This window comes from Podarcis cretensis, assembly GCF_951804945.1.
Source record: "Podarcis cretensis genome assembly, chromosome: 2".
NCBI lineage: Eukaryota > Metazoa > Chordata > Lepidosauria > Squamata > Lacertidae > Podarcis > Podarcis cretensis.
The window spans coordinates 25,910,568-25,929,698 of NC_137171.1; positions in this window are offsets into that span (position 1 = coordinate 25,910,568).

The following is a 19,131-nucleotide window of genomic DNA, read 5'->3' on the forward strand; positions in this document are numbered from 1 at the left end:
TTTCTTGCACCCTGTGGCTTTTTCCAAGGCTTCCGGAGAGCCCCACCGCCAGCCCCACAAGCTCGGGGGACAGCGGGGAGGTGGAATGCCGCCATTCCGCTGTCCCCTGACCTGGTTTGGAGGCTGGCGGCAGGGAGAAGCCTGCTTCTCCCTGCCGCCAGCCCTGCAAGCTTGGGGGACAGCGGGGAGGCGCAGCGCGCCATCCCACTGTCTCCCGACGTGGTTTGGAGGCTGGAGGCAGGCTTCCCCTGCCCCCAGCCCCGCAAGCTCCCAGACCGATGCCGAAGCTGCGTGCTCTGGGACCCGCTCGGGCTTCCCCCTCCCCCAGCGCGACTTTGCGCTGGCCTCCAACAGCTTGCAGAGAGCTGCCTGTTCTGGGGGCTGGGGTGGAGGAAGCTCAGACTTCCCCCGCCCCAGCCCCGTGCCGGGGGGGGGGGGAAATAACAATTTTTTCCTTTATCCCCTCCCCAAATCTAGGTGCGTCCTATGGGCCGGTGCGTCCTATAGGGTGAAAAATACGGTAATTATTACAAAACAGAATGGCAGAACCAGAGAACAGATTACTCATCAAGCAACCCCCTTTTTTTTTTTTAAAAAAAAAAAGGCAGGTACGAATACAAATTAGACTTGTCAGTCTGCAATCCTTCTGCCCTCCATGTTGATGGCAGAGGAATGGGGCTATGATTTAACACAGGTTATGCTTATGATTACAGAGGAAGGTATAGTTTTCAACATGTCCTCTGCACTGACAATGGCACACCCATTGCTTGGCTTCTAGGGGAAAAGGTGCTGCTACTTCTGAGTACACCCAGAAGAAAGCACTGGGAGTACCAATGATTGGGATGGTGGGTGGTGTTCTACAGTGGCAAGAGGGTTGACCTCCATCTAAGTGGGCAGTAAGCTACCCCCAGCAGAAAGCCCTGAAACGGGTTGTTTTAAGAGCATCAGAAGCTTTGAGTGTGAAATTCCAAGACCCGTAGTTCCCAAAAGGGGTTTGGTCCTTGACTCCCTCAGCTCCACCAGCCCTGGATAATGTTGAGCAAAAATGGGTAGAAAAATTCACCACCTTCTATCCACACCAGCAGAAACTGGCAGGGGTTCAGATGTGGAAGTAGTTTTGCTACTCCACTCAGCCCTGGTCCCAATTAGGATTGCTCTGTCCATTTATGAGTTCGCATGGAATAATAATAAAAAGTCTGTTTTTTAAGTTTATTATAACTCCAGGATGATTTTATATGAATCATTACAAACACCTGTAATTCAGATAGCATCCTTGCTTTTATCTTTATAGTGTGTGTTGTGTGTGTTGCCTAAGGTTCCTTGATAACACTGAGATGGCATCTCCTTAATTGGCGAAATTTTCTGTCTTCTGCTGTTGAAGCATTGGCCCATATGGTGGTTGTACAGTGGTACCTCATGTTGAGTAACCTCCAGGTTATGGAATCTTCGGGTTACGGCCACGGCAAACCTGGAAGTGTATACTTCCGGGTTTCGCCGCTCACACATGTGCAGAAGCGCTTTCCATGCCGTGTGCGTACGCAGAAGCAGTGCCTCTAGTTATGGATTTTTTGGGGTGTACACAGCACCCCAAAATGAATTAAATCCATAACCAGAGGTACCACTGTACTTGGGAAGAGACTATAATAAAGTTAAGAACGGCTTCATCACCAGAACACCAAAGAGTATTGGGTTAGCCTGACCAACCCTAACAGTTGAAAAAGTGCTGGTTGAGTGTTCAGTATCATCCAAACCTAATACCATTTTTTTTTTCTTTGGGGAGGGAAAAAATCCCTTCCTTTGACATGAATAGTGCCTTTCATAGGAGGCAGAGAGTGCATAACTTTGCCAAGCATTTACAAGACTTCCAGCTCACTTACACTGGTCACAGGCTTCACCACGTCCGCTCCTGCTAAGGATGCTGTGCCCACCTTGATGCCAACATTTAGCCATTTTGGATTAGCACTTGGCTGCACAATGGCATTTTAACTCCTGCAATTTGAAATGACAATTCAAAATAGATTTTTTGTTTTGTTTTGTTTTCAAAGGAATTAATTTGTGTCAATGTTTCGGGAAACGTTTTGTTTTGAAGCCAAAATACATATCAGTGTTTCCAAATAAATATGGTCTAAAACTCCTGATTTTATGAATATTTCCAGCATTTGCTGGGGGGGGGGGGAGAAGCGGGGGTGTCATGTTAGAATAAAAAACCTAGGCAAATGTGCAGAAATTTCTTCAGGATGGAAACCACGTTTTCTGAACTGTTTGACTCTATACATTTATAATGAAATGGTGCTTTATGTAAAACATAACATAGGAAGGGAATGAAGGAAAGTGAAAGGTACCTAAACAGTATAAGAACTAAAAAGGGCAAGAAGCAGACCAGAAATCAGAGCACAAGAGAGCAGTTTATTTTATTCAACAGAGCATTCCACAAGCACTTTCAAAATGCCTAAGATTTTCCCCCAAACGGATGCGAAAATCAATGTTATTGTAACAATTGCTTAAACTCTTGATATGGAGAAAGAGTTAGGTTTTATTGTTTAGAAATTTAATTTAATACATTATTGGTTCTGTAGGGATCATTAAGTGGATACTTTGAACCTAGAATACACTGAGTAGACTTTATCTGGGTAATTTCTAGAATTTTCAATAAATGAGTAGTTTGTGGAGTGTTTTTTTTGCTTGGTTTGGGGTTTTGTTTTTGGTTTTTTGCCCCACTGAGTATGTTCCATCTTGGGTCTTTTCCTTCTCAGACCTTCATAGATTCTCTTTTGCTGTTAGAGCATCTTTGGATATTTGAAGATTCATTCAGGGAGGAAGAGGAAACACAGGTATTTCTTCCCCGTGTACATCATTACCACAACACTGTGGGCTTGCATATCTCACCATGAAGAATATGAGGAACACCTAAAAAAATCATCATCATCATTACGTATGTTGCCCATCCTCTGAAGATCCCAGGCTGGTTCACAACAGAAAAATACAATCTAGAAATGTAGAAACAGGAAGTGCTACACACATACATTCCTGTTTCCCCATATAGCCACACATGTTCATAACTGTTCTTACTCTGCCTCTCACACAGACGGAATGACCATACAGTACAGTTGACCAGGTATCTCTACATCTTATCTGTTATTAGTTCATTCAGATTGGACTCAGTCAGTCACCTGCCTCATTTAACCTAATTCCCCCTTTCCCATAGTTCTAGATGATAGTTTGAAGCATATCCCCCCCCCATTAAATCAGCACATGTGAAGGGACATTTTTAGATTTCTCTCTCTCACACACACACCATGGAACTTTCTGTCAAGTCAAAATGACCAGCTGAACTTTTAACATCTGCTCAACAACACATACATATGGTTGTCTGCTTATAAATGATATAGGCTGAACTTTCATCAGAAGGGGTGGGATACATACTGTATTTGGCAGAAAACCTTATTAACATCACATGATGCTTTTAAAACATACAGTGGTACCTCGGGTTAAGTACTTAATTCGTTCCGGAGGTCCATTCTTAACCTGAAACTGTTCTTAACCTGAAGCACCACTTTAAGCTAATGGGGCCTCCTGCTGCCGCCACGCCACAGGAGCACGATTTCTGTTCTCATCCTGAAGCAAAGTTCTTAACCCAAGGTACTATTTATGGGTTAGTGGAGTCTGTAACCTGAAGCGTCTGTAACCTGAAGCGTATGTAACCCGAGGTACCACTGTATATATATCCACAAGCTGCTACCTTTCCAAAAAGGTCAATCTATGTCTTTCACTGTAATACTGCTCCCATTATGTCATATTGCATTCTGGTTGGAGGTAATAACTGATACAGTATCTGAATTTGCTTATTTCCTCCTTCCTTCACCATGCCTTCTTCCTTTTGTATTCTGTTACATTGTAACCCATTATTTATATTATTTTTTATACCCTGCCTTCCTTCTATAACAGAGTTCAAGTCTATATACATATGGTTCTCAGACAATCTCCCATCTAGCCGTTGACCAGACCACCCCCTGCTTAGCTTCATAATCAATAACATTATTGTATGCTGCCACTTTTCCATAGTAAATTATGTGCTCTCAAGGTGATCCGCAACATGAAAAGAGATCACACAATTCACTAAGTTAACAAAATACAACAAAATCAATAAGTTGATGAAAGCATCTCATTAGGAAATATTCAACAGAACCAAGCAATACCCACACCATTCACAATAGTGTCTAACAAGATACAAAAACATAATCACAAAAAGAGCAAGAACAATGGATCACCAAAACCATTTCAGCTAATTAGTAGTCTCATGTGCCTTCAGACCATTCCTGAAGAATAGATGAGAGAGACACGTCCGCTGCAATCTTTGCACAGCACATTTAAGTGTAATAATACAGGAATGGGGATCATTACAACGAGGATGTATGTCATTTGCATCTTGCAGTTCTCTTATGCATGGCTTACAAATCTTGATTCCAAAAAATATACATTGTCTTCTCCCAGGGCATCTTTGAAATTAATGAGGACATGAAAGTTCACAGCTAGTGCTGAAGACTCCATAGTAGACTTTGAGTACCTGACTTCATAGCGGTAAAACAATCCTAGACTCACAACATCTGGGTCTCATGTCAACACATGATAACTTTGTTCGTTATTACTTATGCCCTAAGAGACTAAAACAAAATCCTGTGGAACAGTCAATATACCAAAGGATTAGAAAAATGTAACTCATCCTTCATACAGATTACACGGCTATCCAACCCTCTATCCTTTCTGTAGATTTCCTCAACTGTCTTTGCTCCCTCATTCCATCTAATAAATATCCCCTTTTTTATCTACTGAGAGACATAACCGTTTCAACTCAGCAAAATAGCTCTTCCTTACTGGTGCCATTGGAAATGCCTTCCACTATACCTGTCCCAACAGACTCATTCACTCACTGAAGTAAAGGATTGTATTTTCCCCCTTCCATCTCTCTGTATTTAAGAAGGTGATGAGATCATTTATTGTTCTTAACTTTTAATGGAGCCTGTCAATGGTGTGTTTTTCCCCCCTTGTTGGTTTTTCCGCTTGCTGCTGCTGCTGCTGCAAGATCAGTAACAGCTCCAAGCTACATGATGCTAAATCAGACCACACTTCACAGAAGGAGAAAAATCAAAAAAGGAAAGAACGAAAGAAACAAAAACTTACCACAAATGAAGAAGCAGTATGAGCTGGTTTGAGGTAATGGGGTGGGTGCAGGGGAGTTAACGTTGGATAGAAAATAACAAACTTTTACTCCCTGCGTCTTTCGTATATGTTGAAGAGGCAGTTTGGAAAGGAAATTAGTAAAAACAAACAAGAGTGCGCCAGGTTTTCTTTATCATACCTGGAGTAGGATATGCTAAATTCCACAAGCTTTCGTACTGGCGCCAGGTGCTGTGTTTTTTTGAGGGAAAATGGCACCCATGGCTCTATAAAATGTTCTGTTGTGGCTTCAAAGCCATGACAACCCTATGTGGCACAGGATGTACTCAATTAATTATGTGATTTTTAAATGACATGCGTGAGGAAAAGTAAAAATAAAAAACTCAAGACGAAAAAGTACATTAAAAATAAGAGAGACGGAGAGAGAAGTAAACTCAAAGGCCTTGTTGTCTGTCTGCCAAACAGCAGTAGCAGATAAGACCTGTAGTTGCTGTGGAAACATAGGCCTGTAGGAGCCAGAATCCAATTTCAGAAACCACAAAATCAACATAAACGTGTGCAAAAATAAAAAGGTTTGTTTGGCAAGTAATAAGGAGAAGGCTACCAATGTAAAAAACAGATGAACCAGGGTGACCTTAGCCAACTTTAAGCCATAATAATGACGGCGTCCCACATCGATTTGGCACCTCCAAAATGAGCGGTAATGAGACACAGTCCATGTTGCCTACAGTTATCATATAATTGCTACCTTTTTAAACAGTGAACACCAGAGTGAAGTGGCGTAGAAGGAAACGTCATTAAAGCAACATTAGGAGATCTTGCAGATTACAAAAATCAGAGCAAGGCTTTTCAGTTTCAGAATTGCTCTTGCTAATGAGACACTTACTTTTTTTATACCTGGATTAGGTTTAAACTACAGGATTCAGGTTAAACAGAGAGAAAATTGAAGAAGCAGCTCACAAATTAGATAAATAGCCTAGGAAAGTTTGATGATTCCTTTTTTTAAAAGAAATGGAAGGTAATGGTGGTGTCCTTTTCTGACAGAGGTATAGGGCTGACTTGTACACAACTTACATCAACAATCATGAGCAAAGTTTGTATGCTCCTTTTGCCTTTCCTCCTGCAGTCAAGTTTTAAATAATTTTGGCTTAGTACGATGTGCATACTGGGAATCCTGGTTTGTAACAAATGGCACACGCCTTCCTCATAAACCATGGCTTGAAGTTTTGTTTAGCAGCCCACCATTGCTTGGTTTTAATTGGGATTCCTGCTCACTGGGATGTACCACTAAGTTGAAAATCAAAGTGATCTTGGCAGATGTTATTCTCCTGGCTGTGCAGGAGGAAGGGATGTGGAGTGTGGAGTGATGTGTGTAGATGCTTGGAGAGGATATATTTATTCAAGCTTATCCTTCCTCACGTTTGTGAGTTCAGCAGAGTGCATCCTATTCCAGCTTAAAAGGGAAGCTTTGAAAGGCTAGTTTGAAGTAATCCCGGATGCTTTAAGGCAACTGGATTCTCTGGGTATTTCTCCCTTTCCTCCCCCTTCAAACAATAAACACCCGAACAATCTTGTAACTTCCAATTAGGCAAGATGCAGAACCTTAGCTAAGCTCAAAGCCCATTAAATAAAACCATCTATTGGTTGGAGGTGATGCTTTCATTTCATTCTTGTCCCATTTACGTTTTCTGGAGTCAGCTCAGCCTTTCTGTTTCAATAACCAAGAATAGCTATTGTCTGTTGAGACAATTTGGGGAAATGACAACACATTCCAACCTCCAGGTTGTGGGTGAGTCCAGCTTTGCCCACGACCCTTGCCAGGCTGCAGAATGAGACTGTTGGGGTGAGGCTATCCACACTGGCATTCTTCAGGCTATCCAATGATAGGACCGGTCAGGACTCAGAGTGAATTTGAAGATTTCTACTAGTCTCAGTTTGAGGAGGAAGTGGTAGGTTACCTACTTCTCCACAGAACAGCCAGGTATTGCCACCTGCCATTAAGGACAATGAAGCAATTGTGAGCTCCTTTCCCTTGATAGTTTGGGGAAGGTGTCCCCATTCTGCACTGTCATGTGCTGGGGACAGATGCAAAGTTTGTCAAATGACCCTAACAGCCAGGTGCAGGTACACTGGAAAGCACTCTTAGGTATAACAGTAGTGAAGTGGGACAGGTTGACAAACCAACCTCTTGCAGCTTGCTGGGTTAAAGGGATCTGGGAAGGAAACCCCTTAGATCCCGACAGCTTCATTTACCCTCAGAGCTTTCTGACTGACAGAGGGAAATAACAAAGTTGACTGGTCCCTCAGCATAAAAGGAGCCAGAGTGAGTCTTAGATCAGCTGGTGCTGTGTAACAGGGTAGAGTTGCTCTTTAGGAAGGTAGACAGTAGAAGATCTGGTCTCCTACCTTCCACCTTATAAGTCTAGCTAACCCACACTGTCCAATAAGGGGGAGGGGTTTAAGTATACAGTGGTACCTCGGGTTATGAACTTAATTCATTCTGGAGGTCCGTTCTTAACCTGAAACCATTCTTAACCTGAGGTGCACTTTCGCTAATGGGGCCTCCTGCTACTGCTGTGCCACTGCTACACGATTTTCGTTCTCATCCTGGGGCAAAGTTCTCAACCCAAGGTACTACTTCTGGGTGAGTGGACTTTGTTACCTGAAGTGTCTGTAACCCGAGGTGTTTGTAACCCGAAGTACCACTGTGCAAGCTCTGGGACATCCTTCCTTTGTGATTTAATAAAGTTATGGCTCTTAATTTAAGCCATATGTCTTTATTCTGGAGTTGGGAGACAAGAATTTAAAAAATGATGCAGGATCAAGGATTTCCAGGAGTGGAAGGTTGGTAACCCCCTCACACTTCACATTTTATCCTGATTTCGTTTCATACCCGTCTTCATTCAGTCTTAGATATTTGCATATCAGTATCTGTACATACTCTCATTTGGCAGGTAGGTGTGTGCATGTGTTAAATAAAATATGGGATGTAGTAGAACACTGTGAAATAAATGCAAACAAAAACAAAAATGGAAGAGAAAATGGAAGTTTGAATGATGAACGAAACAGCTTGTCTGCCAACGCATCCCTTATAATGCCTAGCTTCAAAAACTTTCAGCTTTCCTGAGCAAAAGCTTAATGTATTCTAAGGATTTGGGAAAGGGAAATAACGAAAAGAATATGAAAATGATCAACAGGAGGGGAGAAAAACCCAAGAAACTTCCTAGAAGATTGATGTGTAACCTCTAAGCCACTGTCTGACTCTGCCATTCCCCACCTTGAGGGCTAATGTTAAGTCATTTTCTATTTCACTGGGCAAGCTTAATAAAACATGACTATTTGGGACTACCATACTGTGCTGGAAGTATATTATATGTGGTTTTGCGAGCTTTTGCATTGTCTGCAGTGGATAAAGCTGTTAGGGCTCAGCTATCCTGAAGAAGAGGCTGCCTGGCTTTCATCTCAAACATCCAAAGGAATTGCTCTGTCAGCTAAACCTAGAAACAAGGTGGCATACCTACAGTGCAATAGCCAGATCTATCCTTTATCCATGGTATCCATTTAAAAGGCTCACAAGTTAATCATGTGCTTCTTCTATGTAGGCCTAAAGAAGCTATAATGTCAATGCCAAGGCATTCTAATCGCAGGCTGGAATTTGCTTTCCCTTCCATCACTTCCTTGCTTCTGACGTTTCTTTCAAGTGCAGAAGGATGGGACCATGCCAACTGCACCCATATATCCCGCCTATCCATCCATTTTTTAAGTTCAGAGAAGGATCGTGGTTTTACCTTCAGCTGGAACTTGCCAGAACTCATTCTGGCCCCTCTCAGGTGGGTGCCATTGACCTTTAAAGCCCTAAACGGCCTCGGTCCAGTATATCTGAAAGAGCGTCTCCACCCCCATTGTTTTACCTAGACACTGAGGTCCAGCACTGAGGGCCTTCTGGCGGTTCCCTCACTGCGAGAAGCCAAGTTACAGGGAACCAGGCAGAGGGCCTTCTTGGTAGTGGCGCCCTCCCTGTGGAACGCCCTCCCGCCAGATGTCAAAGAGAACAACAACTACCAGACTTTTAGAAGACATCTGTAGGCAGCCCTGTTTAAGGAAGCTTTTAATGTTTGATGTATTACAGTATTTTAATATTTTTTTGGAAGCTGCCCAGAGTGGCTGGGGAAGCCCAGCCAGATGGGTGGGGTATAAATAATAAATTATTATTATTGTTGTTGTTGTTGTTGTTGTTGTTGTTGTTGTTGTTGTTGTTATTATTATTATTATTATTATTATTCCAAGGAAGCAAGGGAGGTGTTCATGGTGAATTAAGGCACCTCTTTTTCTAGAAAAATAGCACTGGGAGAATGTACAGTCATCCCTCATGTTACGTCCACTACATGTTATGTTCTTTCAGGTTACGTCCCGCGGTGACCCGGAAGTACCGGAAAGGGTTACTTCTGGGTTTTGCCCCTCACGCATGCGCAGATGCACGAAATGACATCACGCACATACGCAGAATCGGCAAATCTCAACCTGCGCATGCACAGACTCGCTGTTGCGGGTTGTGCTCTTTTCATGTTGCGAACAGGCCTCCAGAATGGATCCTGTTTGCAACCAGAGGTACCACTGTATCTCAAAATTGTAGCCAGTAGATGTGAGGATAGTGAAACATGAAGGGAAAAGACACCTGGGAGAATTTTCACTTTTCTGTTTATTTTAGGGGAAATCGGATGGCAACTTCCAGTAGAATTATATTCAGACCCACTTGGAGTACCGGTAAGTCCCTTTGAGTTCCATGGGCCATGTTTGAAGTAAGTACATATACCTGGGACTAAGTCCCATTAATTTCTATAGGACTTCTGAGTATGCCTGTGGAGTAGACCTTAAGGCTGGGTGCACACCATGCCTTTAAAGCCCCTGGGAACTATAGTTTACCCCTCACATAGCTCTGTGAGGGGTATTGTAGCTCAAGAGCCAGTGTGGTGTAGTGGTTAAGAGCAGTAGATCCGTAATCTGGTGCACCGGGTTCGCGTCCCTGCTTCTCCACATGCAGCTGCTGGGTGACCTTGGGCCAGTCACACTTCTCTGAAGTCTCTCAGTCCCACTCACCTCACAGAGTGTTTGTTGTGGGGGAGGAAGGGAAAGGAGAATGTTAGTCGCTTTGAGACTCCTTCGGGTAGTGATAAAGCGGGATATCAAATCCAAACTCTTCTTCTCTTCTAAGTATTTCACATCACCCAGAGATCTACCCAGTGGATTTCCAGTTCTACCTTTTGTCCATATCCCAACCAGACTTTTATACTTGGCAAGTGGATTTCAAATGCTTCATATTTATGCAAGCGAGTGCCTTATCTCTACAGCAGTGTCAAGAGAATCCAGCCTAATGAGACAAAGCAGTGACTGACAGCGATACTAGGAGATCATTATTTGTAAGAGGGAATACCTCTATTTACACAAGTGCCTTGGTGAGTAGAAATGATGGGAAAGGAAGTAAAGAGAAGAACTAGAAAGAAAATAAATGGGGATTTGGTAAAATATGTTTTGAAGGTAGACCATGCATGACAAAAGCTCTTTAAACCTATCTAGATATATTGTTTTATGTAATGTGTCTCTCTTTCTAAGTAGTTTACCAGTCTATCTGCGGTCAATGGCATCACAGCTGCATTTAAAATGATAAATATTTTTAAATGAACTATAAATCTTTTCAGGCTTCTGGCCTGTTTCTAACTTTAAAAAAGACCCCACAATTTCAGCAAGTCGATCGCTGATAGTAGAATTTTGCAGCTGTCAAAAGGCCCAGCAAAATTTGCTATAAGCCCTCATCCTGCAAACACCTGGGTATGAAACATTTGGGGTGAAAGTATCATAAACTTGCATGCACTTAACCATTTTCCCTATGTGATCTGTACACCCTTCACAAACCCACCTGCCCATATCCCTAATGACTGGAATGTCAACTACCAAGAGGAGCAGCCTCACTACAAGAAATTCATTTGTCTTTCTCCCAAGGAATGGGCCCCTTCTAAGGGATCATTTCCTTCTTCCTTAAACCCTCCCCCTTTCCTCCAGGCCCTCATTATCCAGAGCAAAAGAAGAGCTGTCACTCTGGGAGTGGGATGCCCCTATCGTGTCCCTGAAATCTTATTCAATAAACTTCTCTGCCTCTCACAGCTTCCCCAGTTCAGCTACCTTGGCCTTAAAGCAGTGGTTCTCAAACTTTTTTTTTTCCAGAATAAAAATTTGCTCATGCCACACCATATATATATATATATATATATATATATATATATATATATATGATTTTCAGGTTTATACATTTCAATAATTTCACAGTCAATTTAACATTTCAAAACTTGACTTCCTTCCCCCTCTTTCTGTGGTTCCTTAAATTTATTTTTAATATCTTCTGCATATCCAAATTAACTTAATTTCTTCATTTATTCATCTACTTTAAATATTTCATTGATTTGAAATACATTGGGGGAGGGGGAACCAACAACTCCTAGCAATGCTTATTTTGAAAAGATGTTTTGCAAGTAAAAAAGGATATTTTGATTATATTATGCTATACTACACTACACTGAAATGTTTAAATGTTGATTTGTCCTTGAATCTTCCTGCTGCACTTGTCATCCTCTCCTGCCACCCCAGTGTGGTACACCACACCCTTTGAGAAGCACTGTCTTAAAGGAACAAACTCATTTCCTGCCGGCCAGGAGCAAATTGTATCAAGCACACCCCAAGAATTCTGTCTAGCAGGCACATAGCCATCCATGAGACATTCTGCACCATACGCTTGATAGCTAGCAGGGTTGTCTGCATAACAACATAACTGTTATTGCTCTTTGCCAAGTTCCTTGCCAACCAGGCAGAGGGCCTTCTTGGTAGTGGCTCCTGCCCTGTGGAACGCCCTCCCATCAGATGTCAAAGAAATAACTATCTGATGTTTAGAAGACATCTGAAGGCAGCCCTGTTTAGGGAAGTTTTTAATGACTGATGTTTAATGTATTTTTACTCTTTTGTTGGAAGCCGCCCAAAGTGGCTGGGGAAACCCAGTCAGATGGGTGAGGTATAAATAAATTATTATTAGAAATTAGAAGTACTGGAACAGGTTACTTCCAGGTTTCAGTGGTCGCGCATGCTCAGAAGCACTAAATCGTGCTTTGTGCATGCGCAGACGCGCCGAATTGCAACCCACAGGTGCAGGTTGCGAACGCTGTGGGTTGCGAATGTGCATCCCATACACATCACGTTCGCAACCCGAGAGTCCACTGTATAAGCAATTTGTCAATGGCAGAGAATGTATTTGGATATCTTGGTAATCCAAGTTGCTTGTGTCAGTTGTATGCAAGATATAAGAGGTATGACATTAGCTCTCTGCACACCTGAAGAGAGCACATGTGGAGATGTAGATAATATCCCCGCCTCCCATAACCTTGTGAATCCTCTTACCCTTTTGCATGTATTAAGTGTGCTTTGGCAGCAGATGACCTTGTGTATCCATGGAGGGTTCCCAAACAAGTGGGAACCCATGATTCTGGGAGATGTAGAACAGGCATAGGCAAACTCAGCCCTCCAAATGTTTTGGGACTACAACTCCCATGATCCCTAGCTAACAGGACCAGTGGTCAGGGATGATGGGAATTGTAGTCTCAAAACATCTGGAGGGCCGAGTTTGCCTATGCCTGATGTAGAATGTGTCAGATAACATCCAAATATGGCTCCTATGCAACATCCTTTATCGGACATGGGATGGACAACTTTGGGAGGGGTTGCCTGCCAATAGAGAGTGGTTAAACAGCCATGTCAGTGTTTGTGGCACTACACATAAATAAATAAATAAAACTATAGGACTGTGAATATTACTGAGGGTATTACAGAGTCAAATGTGCACACCTTGCTCTGCTTCTTGTCTTACCACTTCCAGAGATATGAATACATATAGCTTACGGATCTAGAATAACAGAATGTGCCCTAAATTATAACTATGTAAACTAAATTGTTTTTTTTAAAGAAAAAAGAAAAGAAAAGAAATTGAAATACCCCATTCCTTGATTTATACTTCTCCCTTTTTTCTTATGTATATGAAGAATGTTTTATTGTTTTTCCATTAAATCTTATCTTGACACTGAGCACAAGAAAGAAAGGGAAATGTTTGAAAAGCCACATTTTAAAACAGTGGTACAAGTCTGAAAGCTTGCTTTTTTAATGTTTCATGCATATAATATACCAAGGCTTCGCAAAGTCATTTGAGGTCTCCTCATAACGCATTTGGAGGGCTATAAAGCTATATATTTATATAATATATAGTGGAATCTCACCTTTCAGCACCAAGCCTTGGCTTCTTGCAATTTTAATCAGATTTTGGCCAACAAGTGCTTTGATGGCCTCCCCCTCCCCATTCGGGTTTGTGTGTGTGTGTTTTCTTTCCATTCTATCACCCACTGCCAGAACTCAGCTTAGAAAACAGTCAGCATAAATGAGGTCTGCTTTTTGCGGCTCTGATTAAGCAAGACAAAATCAATTAGCATCGGAGACCTCACAGGATCCTAGAGGTGAACTGTTCAAATTAGCCAGCTCTAGAGAGTCAAATTAGGGGGCAATTAAAAGGAGCAGCTGTGATTTTGCTGACATAGTCTTGCTGCTGTGGTTGCCTCCTATGCTGAAAGACAGATTGATTAGAAAGGCTGCTGGGCTGTAAAGTCATTCTTTGTTGCCATCAGCTATGTGTGTATATGTGTGTTCATATATGTACTCACTCTCTCTCTCTCTCTCTCTCTCTCTCTCTCTCTCTCTCTGTGTGTGTGTGTGTTTGTGTTTGTATTGTTACAAAAACTGGGTGCCACCCCCACTCTTTGCAAGATTCCAGGCACTCAGCCAGAGTCTGTGCTCCTTGGGAAAACTGAAACATAGCGGAGACTGTCATAGCTTATAGAAATATGGTTTATTCAACTATTTTCACCGTCAGGGTTCAGATCTCACAGCATGGTCATTTCCAGAGGGGCTCATCCCCCACAGCACTGCAGCCTTGGGATCCAAGGTATCTCAGCCAGCCAGCCTTCAGCCAGCCTTCCCAAGATGGATCCCTGTCTTTTCTCTCCCCATCTTCTTCCCAGAACACCTTGCTGAAAAACTCTCTTTTCCTGCCATGTCAAACATATACTCCATCACCTTGGCAATGCCTGTTTCCCCAGGCCAAAGGATTCTTTTCAGAAAGCCCATCAACCCCTTTTTGTCATGTTAACAGATTTGCTCTTTGCTAGGCTGGCCAGGCTGGTTTGCATAAGCCAGCCCAGGCATTCCTTGCCTGGCACAGTTCTGCAGTTTGTACTTTCATCCCTACCACAATTAATAATAATCCTACCATTTATTGATTTCTAGGGTTTAGGAGGGTCCCCCGCAAATCCATATGTCTTCATCTGTAAATGAAGCTGATGTCTAAATAACTGTTTTCTGCTGTGTGGCATAGGTTTATATGAAAGGGATATATTGCACAAACATCAGTATAGGAGTTGCTACTGTTATTCTAGCCTTAATTTCTACAACTCAGGACTATAAGTGATATCCAAACCAACCACATTTACTTATGGGAGTATAAGAATAAGTCACATGCCACTTAAGGTTCAGAACTGACATGCTACCTGCTCACAAAAACAAACAAAAAAGTACCCCCATGTAAACTGATCTATGGTTTTGAATACTTTTTCTAAAGCAAAGTGGTACATCAGCATATAGAGAGATAAAAATTCAGCAGAGTGCTATCAGACAACATTTGGTGCCAAGCTGAACTTCTGCAAACAATGCAGAAATTGAATATTGTGGCTCTGTTCCATGGCAAGACACCAACTGAATTTAACATGGCAACGATCTCACCCTTTATTTATCCCAGCTCAATTGTCCTGTTTTCCCAAAGACATCTATTATGCCTTATGCCAGCTAATTTGCAGTCAAATATGCTCTGTCATGCTCGGGACAGACGAAGGAAACGAAAACCAGCACGCTCCAGCCTTGATAATTTTCATTACTCATCTCCCAAGGCAACAGAGGGCTGTTGGGTTGGTGACGATGGGGTCATACTGCTTAGGGATGAGAAACACTCTCAGTAAACAGATCCCCACGCCTCCCTCCCCTAAAAATTTACCTCTCACAAATAACAAGTCACTGATTCCACCCAACAGCAATTGGCTGAGTTGGTTGCTTGCTAACTCAGTTGTTCCCTTGACACAAATGCCCAACCACTTCTACACCAGTTCTTCTCCGGCAGCCAACTTCACTGAGAAGCTTACAGGTTATATTTATTGTTGGAGAGATGTACACAAGCAAACAGAAACATACACAAACACTGGGTTGCTTGCGTAAAAATCTGGACGCAGAAAGTTTTTGGGTTGTTGTTTTTTTTAAAGAAATAAATGGGGACTAAGCACCGGCACGTTGCCAAGTCAGTGGAGCTCAGCGGCGCGTTCCATTTGAGGTGTTGACAGTGCATAATAAATCCCGGCCCTACCTAACATTTACAGGAACATTATAAAATGAGTGAAACGGCGTGAGCTGGTTCCCCAGGCAACCAGACAAACATAATAAACAGTCAGCAGTGGCAAAAGTAACTTACACCGTGCTCAGTCGCAGGCCTGAAATATATCACTTAACCATAGCCCCTTCTGCTTTTGGAGCTCTTGAAAAAGCTTTGTATTATTGTTTCTTAATCATATGGGAGGAAGGAAGCTCAGCCAATTTTTTTTTTTAATAAATCATAATCTTATTTGACTTATTGTCTGAAGAGACTCCTGGCTTTATTGTTCTGACTTAGGCAAATAGTAAGAATTTAGCTTCATCATTGGCCTATCAGGCTTTTGCCATTAGGGGCATCAGAGTTGAAGGAATGTTGGTTAGACAGAAATTGTCATCATGTAAAGATCATGAACTTCATCCAGAACGAGGACATCTGTGAGTGACTGACTCCTCTAAATAAGACACTTTCTTCACTCATGGTAAAGGTAAACAAGTGGAATGGCGACTCAAGTGACCCTAAGTGATCCTGAAGGAGCGCCTCCACACCCATTGTTTGGCCAGGACAGTGAGGTCCACCTCTGAGGAACTTCTGGTGGTTCCCTCACTGCAAGAAGTGAGGTTACAGGGAACCAGGCAGAGGACCGTCTCGGTAGTGTCACCTGCCCTGTGGAACGCCCTCCTAACAGATGTCAAGGAAATAAACAACTATGTGACTTTTAGAAGACATCTGAAGGCAGCCCTGTTTAGGGAAGGTTTTTTTGTAATTTCTGATGTTATATTATGTTTTTATATGTGTTGGAAGCTATGTAGAGTGATTAGGGCAACTCAGCCAGATGAGCAGGGTACAAGTAATAAAATAATAATAATAATAATAATAATAATAATAATAATGGCTAGGCAAGGCTATGAAAGCTTTAAAGGCAGTTATGGCAAATGGCTGTTATTAATGCCTCCACATTAAACAATTTTCTACAATATTAAGGAATCAATGTCAGGGCTAAATAAAGGAACATAAGGACAACAACCTAAGAGTCCAGCTAACTCAGTTGAAATGTTTACCTCATGGGTAGCCAATGTGGTGCTTTTCAGATGTTTTGGGCTCCAATTCCCAGCATCCCTGACCACTGGCCTTGCTGAGTATGGCTGATAAATAGTTGTAGTCTGAAACATCTGGAAGGCACCTTGTTGGCTACCCCTGATGCAAAATATCTCAAGAAGCTTAGGCAATAGGATGCTCTATATTTTCTCTGGGTAATTGGATTATTATATTTGGGGAGGAGTATTCTGATGGGACAATAATATTGTGATGTCATAGTGTGAGAGAGGCCAATTGTTTTCTGGTCTTGATTGGGCCATTGGAAGCATAGTGCTCCCCTGCTCCTGCTTCCATGATTATTATTTTTTGCTGCTTTCAAGACCAGGCCAGGCCAGGCCAAGGACATCTGTAATTGTTAGCACTGTGGGTTAAAGCCTCAGCGCCTAGGGCTTGCCGATCGAAAGGTCGGCGGTTCGAATCCCTGCGGCGGGGTGCGCTCCCACTGCTCGGTCCCAGCGCCTGCCAACCTAGCAGTTCGAAAGCACCTCCGGGTGCAAGTAGATAAATAGGGACTGCTTACCAGCGGGAAGGTAAACGGCGTTTCCGTGTGCGGCTCTGGCTCTGGCTCTGGCCAGAGCAGCGATGTCACGCTGGCCACGTGACCCGGAAGTGTCTCCGGACAGCGCTGGCCCCTGGCCTCTTAAGTGAGATGGGCGCACAACCCCAGAGTCTGTCAAGACTGGCCCGTACGGGCAGGGGTACCTTTACCTTTACCTTTAAGCTGTCTTGATTCAGGGAAGAAGGTAAGACATCTTTATTTTCCCTTTTTTATTTTCATGTATTATTTTTATCTTTAACATTCTTCCTTGTAAACCGCCCTGCAAATATCACTGCTCTAGTTGCATGGGGCTTACATAGTAGATATATTAATATGCAAATAATAATAATTAATAATTTCTTATTGCTGCTGAAAGAAATCCAAGTTGGGTGGGGCAATAAACACAAATTTTACCTTTGTGCAGCAGGCTAGTTCCTTCACACATTCATTCTGCCCACCATCTAAGCAAGTAAGACACAAATATATCAGTGCTCAAGGACAAATTCCAGTCAGGCAAGAACACCCAAGGAAGGTACAAATCAGGGCTGCTGAGGGGTGCAGCTCAAGAAGGTGTGCGGCCTGAGGAAAGGGTTAAGACTTTTGAGAGCTGCATTTGGGCCCTCAGCGTCAGGTTCCCCGTCTCTGATATACACCCTTGACTGCAAGCCCCATTGAACTCAGTGGGGCTTATTTTTCTTTTTAAGAATTGATTTTTTATTAAGTTTCAAAAAAATTAACAGATTTATTTCACAGACAGCATACCATTTGCATATATTTCTTTTTTACTTCCCACCCTTCCCTCACTGATGCTTTTGCTCTTATCCTTGGTTGCTGCATTATGTTGTTGTTGTTGTTTAGTCATTTAGTCGTGTCCGACTCTTCGTGACCCCATGGACCAGAGCACGCCAGGCATTCCTGTCTTCTACTGCCTCCTGCAGTTTGGTCAAACTCATGCTAGTAGCTTCCAGAACACTGTCCAACCATCTTGTCCTCTGTCATCCCCTTCTCCTTGTGCCCTCAATCTTTCCCAACATCAGGGTCTTTTCCAGGGAGTCTTCTCTTCTCATGAGGTGGCCAAAGTCTGGTCAAATTCATGCTGGTAGCTTCAAGAACACTGTCCAGCCATCTCGTCTTCTGTCATGCCCTCAATCTTTCCCAACATCAGGGTCTTTTCCAGGGAGTCTTTTTTTCTCATTAGGTGGTCAAAGTACTGGAGCCTCAGCTTCAGGATCTGTCTTTCCAGTGAGCACTCAAGGCTGATTTCCTTCAGAATGGAGAGGTTTGATCTTCTTGCAGTCCATGGGACTCTCAAGAGTCTCCTCCAGCACCATAATTCAAAAGCATCAATTCTTCGGCGATCAGCCTTCTTTATGGTCCAGCTCTTACTTCCATACATCACTACTGGGAAAACCATAGCTTTAACTATACGGACCTTTGTTGGCAAGGTGATGTCTCTGCTTTTTAAGATGCTGTCTAGGTATGTCATTGCTTTCTTCCCAAGAAGCAGGCGTCTTTTAATTTCGTGACTGCTGTCACTATCTGCAGTGATCATGGAGCATTATACTTGTTACCAAATCCTCAGTGGGGCTTATTTCTGTGTAGGCAATGCATAGGACTGTGCTGCAAGACTGCAGCCCTAAACCCACTTATTTGGGACTTAGTATAAAGCTCAGTGTGACTTACTTCAGAGTAGGCACGCGCAGGCTGGCTCTGTAAGTGTCATGGTTCTTTCCAAAGAATCCTGGGAAAGGCAGTTTGAGAATTTTATTACAGATCCCTAGGCAGCCCCTCAGCGAGCGGCTGTTCCCAGCATTCCCTTGGGAAA